Here is an 8264-nt window from a genome sequence, read left to right as displayed (position 1 = left end):
GCGAGTATAACTTAATAGGTTAGAGTGTCAGATTGTGAATCTGAAAACACGGGTTCAAATCCCGTTACTTGCCAAAAACATACTATTTCGACGCGCTTGACTGCTATCAGCAAACGATACAAACAGTTATAAATATCAAAAACAGACGGAAACCATTGTTTGTAGCTCAAGGAAGGCTGGCTTTGTTTGGGAAACTATTGTTTGTAGCTAAAGGAAGGGCCATTGTATTAGCTTGACTCGGGATTGTTAAATATGAAATCATTATGGCCTTGTTCTTTCTTTCGTTTCGTTAGTTTCGGGTGGCCAAGGTCACCTCCAACTAGGTAACATAATGGCAATGTGTTGGTCCTGGAATGACGGTTCGACTCCGTCCCTAGTTTTTTTCACGAAAGTGGTTTGGTCGAGGGTTTGCCCTTTTTCCTTTCCCTCCACCTCGGCAACCATCACACGGCGGCTTAGCAGCTAGAGTCTCGTGGTGAAGAACCCACTTAGCTGCAGCATAACGAGCTTTAGTATGGTAGGCGGTATTGATATTAATTTTGCCAATCTAATACGTGGCTTTACATAAGACACCATGCCTTAGCCTCCCGTGTTGACAATACTTGAATAGCCCCAAGTAGTAAATACTGCATAGTAGGGGTGATAGTATACTGCTTTGTAGGACCCCGAAGGATACTTAAAGCCTTGCTTTGGATTGAAGGGAGCTGCCATTGGACTGAGATATATCGCAGGTACCTCCCCTACCCGGCCCGTCACAGGGAAAACTATAACCAAATTCCTTTTTATCTGGCATGAGTTTGGAACCACGCACATCTAAAGCACCTTTCACTAGAATCAACGTGTGTAAACCCAAAGCAATAGCGTGGTGAACCTCCGGGTCCAATACTGAAAAATAATGAGTTACTATTATTATTAATAGCATCTAACCAACCGGGTAACCATAAGCTCTGACCAGCTTTTAATGCTGGGCTATCTGTCGAGGATAGAAGTACGTCAAAACCATACGAGACTTTACTTTTAACAAATTTCATTTCTTTTCGTTTCCATTCCTTTAGCCGGCCAAAGGTCTTTTTGATATGATCCCAAAAATGCCTATAATCTTAACAATGCCCAAAGACTTTCTGATAGCAAAAACAAAGAAAATACCATTTCTCATAACTCCAGGTCTTAAGGCCCGGCTTACAATGGATACGGATCCCAAAGACCGGGCCGATATACATTAGGGATCTAACCTTAATCTTAACTCTAATGGTGCGAGTCCTTTTTTTGCAACCTTAACGGATCGCAACTCGCTAAGGAATTTTCGCTTACTCATTGGAGAGATATGAACGGAAAGTTTTCATCGATGGCGTTCCATGAATCATCGTATATGAAACGAATTAAACATAAATAATCCATCACTTGCATTTTACTAGGCGCTTGAGCAAGACAAGGTCTTTGCGCACGCATGGAAGGCCACTTTGGTTAATTTGTATTATAGAAACGATTTATTTAGAATATCTGGGAATGAAACTTAAGCGAATATAGATTAACGGTAGATTATCTGCCTTCCAAGCAGAGGATATGGGTTCGATTCCCGTTATTCGCAAGTAACTTTTTGACAGGCAAGATAAGAGATGGCCATAAGGAAACTAACATTAAGCTAATGTTGATTTTCAATGGGTCATCCTATGCCTATCATCATCTCGGTGTTTCTTAGGTAAATGGAAGTAGAGAAAGAAATGGGATTTTCATTTATGATACAATCTTATTGTATGTTGATTTAGCAAACTAATGTCTCCAAACGGGCCTTCATTCCGAAGCGCTGCAGGCTTGGGCCGGCATGCCCGGACAGGAAATTTATTTGGCTGGCATTACGGTTTTCACGCCCTTCGGGTGGACGGAGTCGAGTTGACTTAATTAGGCTAATGGATCATAATGTGCTCCATTAACTTTTTTGCGAAACCGTCGCACCTAGCCTTGTCTATTCACAAGGACTTGATTTTCCATTCAAAAATTACATGTCAGCGAATAGAATCATCAGTAATGATATTGTGCTTAAAAAGGCAAATAAATGAAACTACTTAAGACACAAATAAGAACCCAATAAAGAAAATGGAAAGTAATTTGTACGGATAAAAGGAAAAATACCTATAAATTTCTTTGATTGTGCAGAAAAAAGGCTGGACAGGTACATGTTAATCTAAATCGTAGGTACTTTGAGATAAAAAGAAAAAAACCCATACCTACTAAAGATATGGCGTTGTGGCTTAAGACATTGGTTTATGAGTCAAATAATTAAGTTGTCTTGCTCCGAAACAAATTAAATACACATCATTATCGCTAATACAAAAATCAGAATTGCCATGAAATATAGAGCTTCAGTTAAGGATATTGCTCATATTTACTATGTTTACCTGATAACAGCAAAAGCATTAAAGAAAGCAGCTTTAGGAGTTTAGATTCAATTTATTCCTTTATGGGTAATCATTTGTTTTGGCATGAAAGACCTCCTTTCAATAAACTGCCCTAACTATATATTAACTTTATTAAGAAATGTTTAATGTTGTTTGATTTTCTTCTTCATATTCGTATAAGGCAGCATTAAAATTGAAAAAGTTAATGGCTAAAGGGCAAAATTTATCTGATGTTGCTTTTCAGCATCATATTATTGGAAGCCGGGACCGGAATTGAACCGACGTACAAAGATTTGCAGTCCTCTACATAACCACTCTGTCACCCGGCCTAAAAGTAAGATCACTGTGAACATCTTGCTTTGAAATCTCGATAGATTTCAAACTTAAAGAATCTATCCAAGTACGTTATCTCTTCCTCTTTTTGTTCATAACTTTAAATATACAAAATAATGCATGGTCTGATCAGCTAACGGCTTTGCTATTAATTAAATTGGCATTAACTTAAGCAAAGGCATCTTGTCTGGTTGACAGCAGATTATTTATAGTATTGTTATCGCCAGAAAACACTTTTTTCCATTTTTATTTCTAAATGAGTTAAGTTAGCTTAGCTCATTTGCTCTTCCGAAGAACACATTACCTTTTGCCTTTAGCTTGCCTGCAATAAGCCAATCGATAAGGCCAAAAGCAGTTATCATGTCTCCTAAACCGGTCTGGGCTTTGCTTGCCTGGTGGACCTTTGACAGACAAACAAACAAGATGTCCTATATTATCTTATTTTTTATGATAGCGTGAGCATTCGATCATGGCTTTTACGGAAATCAATTCCCATTTAGTTTAAGCACTTCAAAATAGGTTCTGATAACATATCATCATACTCAATATCTGAAATATCAGATTCCGCTGGTGAAGTCTCTTTTATTGAGTTTTTATCTTAGCCTTCATTAACCTTATTGTTTGTAGTTTTTTTGTATGAAATCCTTATTGGCCATTTTTATGCAGTGTGCATTAAATGCACAAAGATTAGACAACCGGAATCATAACGTACGACAATATAAACACGATATCGAAGCAAACCCATGGAAAATCCGAACGCCATGCAACTTTCTTGTATGATAGGCTTGCTAATGAATATACGTAGGAAAAAGAAGAAAGGAATTAGTAAGTACCACTTACTTAATTTCAAATCAAAATTAAGATTAAATAGAGATATAGGTAGAAAATGACTCCAAATTTGGACAGGTTGCAGCCTTTGGTCCTTATTTTTGTTCTTCCAGCGGTAATAAATTTATAGATATTTTACCATTAACATCCTTTATATAACAATGCTAAGATTGTCTTTATATCCGCAGCACGAAACTATCTGGATTCCTGACTATTTTAGTATTTATAGGAAATCTGTGTATTTAAATATTTGAATTTCGGATCCGATTCTACTTTTATCTGGGTATGTTATAATATAGCTATTTTCTTATTGGCCATTTTTCTTTTGTTTTTATTGGCAAATTGGTTGCATCTACAACCGTGTATAGAAACCATTAATTAAAGGTTCTTTAATGTCTCAATTATCATTTATCAGGACTTTTTGGTTAATGTAAGTTCCTTATCAATGATTAGATACTTAATTTATATAGCTATTTCTTTATTAATAAAGTGCGGGGGTTGGATTTGAACCAACAGTCTTCAGATCATGAGCCTGACGAGTTTGCCAATTACTCTACCCCGCAGAACCATCTTATTGATTATTCAATTAAACCTAACGTTAGAAAGTATTGCTAGAACCTTCAATTTGACTAAATTTTGTTATTTCTTTTCAAGAAACTATCATTTCCTATTATGCAAAAATTCTTATATTAGATGACAATAACCGATTTAAATGACTTATAGACAAAAGTCTACTTTATATAAACTTTCAAACAATCGTAAACTAGACACCCACCTTTTACATATAACGTTTACTTAATTCCCTGCTTTACCGGATCTTAGCACCCAAAGTCTGTCTATACAAACCTATGGCCTGTATTCGGAGTTTCCTTGAGGTTGGTCAGGCTTGAGGCCACCCTAGCCCATTGAGTGCTCTATCCCAAACCATAAACATTGTACGCTCTACTGCAATAGATTTCGCGGAAAACCAGCTATATCCGATCTTGGTTGGCCTTTCCAAGCCGCTCTATCTTTCGATCGAGATTAGACTATACGTTTTCCCATTCCCAATGTAATTTTTAAGTTAGATCACGAATGCCATAAAGATATCCCCATTACGGTTATATTAGAAGCAAAATGTAGTAATAAACTTATTTTTAAAGACGTAATCCATCTGTTAGCCAAAATTAGGTCTGTCTGCTGCAGCCACGTCAATCCTAGCTAGTCATTGTTTGGAATGACTGCAGCCACGTCATTCTAAACATTGTCTAGCTTTTGCTACCGCATTACGGTTATATTAGAAGCAAAATGTAGTAATAAACTTATCGTTCTAAACATTGTCTAGCTTTTGCTGCCGCATGTATTAGAAGCAAAATGTAATAGGTAAGTTAGGCAAGGCGAATCATCTTACATTCCGGATACTGAGTTAACCGGTCAGAAGATAAGGACCGGGACCCCAACAGGCCAAAGCCACTGCTTTTGAAAAGACTTCTTATTGTAGTTATAGTCTTACCGTGATATGTTCTTTTTGGCAGCGCTTGAAGTGCTGGCCAACAATGGAGTTTTTCAGCTTAACGTGAAAATATTTTTGTCATTTTAATTGATGACTCCGCTTGCCGATTGCATGGAATGCAAATTGAAAGGGGATATCAAAGTCAAAAACCTCATCACTTTCATTAAGAGAATTCAGCCTCATAGCGGTGATTTACGGTCATCAATGTGATGTGATCGCAGCGTTATGCGAAAACAATCCGGACTGTCCAACCACGTCTCCCGGTAATTTCCAGTACATATGGCAGAAAAAGGCGCTTTTCACACATCGAGGTCAAAATGGCATCGGGTGTTTCACGTCTTATTAGAGTGCCGGAGATTTCTTAACTTACTTAAAAAACAAAAAAAGGCAACTATACTAAAGCAAAGAGGTACTGGGGCCATGGTGAGTTCAATTGATGGGTTTAGAGCGAATTTTTTTTTTACAACAAAGATTGCTATGGCGCAACCCGTTTGGATTGGCCGAATAGGTTCTTATTAATCGATTGTTATTATACAAGAATTCTTGTATCGCTCATGCAGATCTTCCATCTACCGGAAACCAAAGGATTCATTGCTTTTCCTTTTTTGTCGAACTTGTATAAACACAACCCTATTTGCACCTATCAGTTACGAACTTGCTATTGTTATGAAAGACAACCCCTAGGCTCAGTCACAGCAACGAGTACCGAACCGTCGTTCCCACGGCTACAGTACCAGGAGTTGCTGCTGAGCCAGCCCGTTCAAAACAGTACTTCTGTCTAGCAGAAACTATTAGCGACATCCCTAGAACAGTATTCGTATCGTGAACCAATGGCCACTTTTCCGGTCGAAGGAAATGCCTAATAAATAGTCAAATACTGCACTCTTTAGCTACTGTACTCCGGAAACAAAGTAAGGGAAAGCCCCGTACGTCAAGAGCTGCACTGCTATGAATCAAAGACTGTCTGCTCGCCGTTTCCGGCCAGTATTGCGGGTTCAATGGCTTTATACGAATTAGCTGTTTTTGACCCATCCGATCCCCAGAAATGGAAATTGTTAATACTGGCACTGTACCTTAAGTGGGAGATGGAATAGCCCGCATTCATGGTTCGAACAAAGTAATGGCTGGAGAATTGGTAGAATCTGAAGATGGTACAGTAGGCATCGCTTTGAATTTAGAATCTGATAATGTTGGCTAAGTACTGATGGGCGATGGTTCGACCATACAGGAAGGGGGTTCCGTAAAAGCAACGGGAAAAATTGCGCAAATACCAGTTAGTAATTCTTTCTTAGGCCTTTAAGCCAGTAAATGCTTTGGCCCAACCGATCGATGGAAAGGGTCAAATCCCAGCTTCTGAGTCTAGATCAATTGAGTCTCCCGCACCATATGGGAATTATTTCAAGACGTTCCGGTGGCGGAAAACGACCCGAATCTGCAGGAATTCGGGAAGGTTGAAGCAATGGCCAAACCTCCTTGAGGCTACAGCAATAACGTCATAAGCAATGACACTTAACTAAAGCACTTTATCCTCGCTTTCCACCTTTTATCTAGGGTTAGGAGGATCACGCGCCATAATGCCGGATCTCCATCTTTCTTTGTTGGTTGCTCTCCAGTCGCAGAATTATGAATAGTTTCACTAAAAATAAGTTTATTGGCTTGAAAAAAAAAATGAACCAATCCTTTAGCCTGGCAACCTGTACTATTTTTGCTGCCTCCAGCAACCTGTTGCAACTAACTTCATATTCAGGATGAAACAAGACAATTATGCCAGATAGTAAGGAATTACAAGTTTTCTGCACTAGAAAAAGCTAATAAATGGACTCGACCCATTATATATTTTTCCAGTAGTCATTTTAGGGACGTTTGCATGTACTGTGGGTCTTGCGGTTCCGGAACCATCAATGATTGGTGAACCAGCAAATCCTTTTGCGACTCCATTGGAAATATTACCCGAATGGTACTTTTTCCCTGTCTTTCAAATACTTCGTACAGTTCCCAATAAATTATTGGGGGTCCTCTTAATGGCGTCCGTACCGGCGGGCTCGTTGACCGTTCCTTTCATAGAAAATGTAAATAGGTTCCAAAATCCGTTTCGACGCCCTAAAATCTTAACCACGAAGGCACCCGCTTGCCCAAAATAAAATGAATTAGCCGGATTGCTGCTTTATGACACTTGCTAGACCTATAAAAAATGTTATGATCTCCAGACCTATAAAAAATATTATGATCGCAGAAAACAAACATAATCAATGCGATATAGCCAGTCTTTGCTATGGCATGCGATAAGCCATATTCGCGATCAGCTGCATTGTCTGGCCTGGCAAAGCAATATGCAGCGATGGCAAGCGATTGGCGCGTAGGCCTTTTAGATAGAAAGTAACGAAAACATGCAGAGACAGGAATCAGCCAAAGAGTGCGGGAGATTGATTGCAATACTTATCAGTCAAATAGTTAGAAAGTTGGCCTGCTATGATTTAACGGTGCTAACCAAGTGGAAGAGCCGTCACTCTTAGGATAAGAGTGACTCTGTGGGATAACAAGCTGATCAAAACATCTTAGGGAAGGTTTAGCACCTCGATGCTGAAAGCCATAATCAATGCGCTAATGCCTTTTAGTTAGCGTGCTATGATAATATATATTTATTAATCTGGTTGTTTTTTTTTACCATTATCTTTGTCCCTGCAATCATGATCATTAACCGGATTATGCGGTTTCTTTTGTTTGCATTTCTTATAGCTATTATTTGAATTAGTATCTTGGAGTGAATTGCAAGTTTGTTGCTTAAATTGGCTTTTATCTAAAGCTTTTATTTTTTCAGCAAATATTCTTTGGTGGTTAAAGTATTTTGTAAAGTTAAGAAAGATCCGTAACCATATTTCTTTTTCAATAATGCAAATGCAAAAACGGGCTCAATAAGAATCTGTTTTTCTGGAGTTCCAAAGGCTAGCATGACATCGTTATGTACGTAAAGACCTAGAGTGTGGAAACCTAGAAATAAGCTAGCCCAACTTAAATGGGATATTATTGCTTCTTTATGCTCCAACATTCTTGACAATACATTGTCTTTGTTTTGTTCCGGATCATAATCCCTAATGAAGAATATGGCCCCTACCATGATAAACCCAGCAATATATTGGTGATGGGTATAAAGTGGGTGGTAAAATCTTGTGCTATAAAAGCATAAGCAGGTAAGGCGAATCCAAACAGCAAACAAA

The 8264-nt window shown here is 38.4% G+C and overlaps 2 non-coding genes across 2 annotated transcripts; both read left to right on the top strand.

Annotated features, from left to right (window-relative positions):
- On the top strand, positions 1-73 carry TRNAH-GUG (transfer RNA histidin (anticodon GUG)). The gene has a single exon. It is a non-coding gene; the product is annotated as a tRNA-His (tRNA).
- A 1444-nt stretch (positions 74-1517) lies between these two features.
- TRNAG-UCC (transfer RNA glycine (anticodon UCC)) lies at positions 1518-1588 on the top strand. The gene has a single exon. It is a non-coding gene; the product is annotated as a tRNA-Gly (tRNA).
- Positions 1589-8264: the final 6676 nt, after the last annotated feature.

The sequence above is a fragment of the Lygodium microphyllum genome, unplaced genomic scaffold (genome assembly GCF_053477565.2).
Source record: "Lygodium microphyllum isolate KBCC unplaced genomic scaffold, Lygodium_microphyllum_v1.1.10 scaffold_42, whole genome shotgun sequence".
NCBI classification, from domain to species: Eukaryota; Viridiplantae; Streptophyta; class Polypodiopsida; order Schizaeales; family Lygodiaceae; genus Lygodium; species Lygodium microphyllum.
This window is presented reverse-complemented; position numbering and strand designations above follow the sequence as displayed.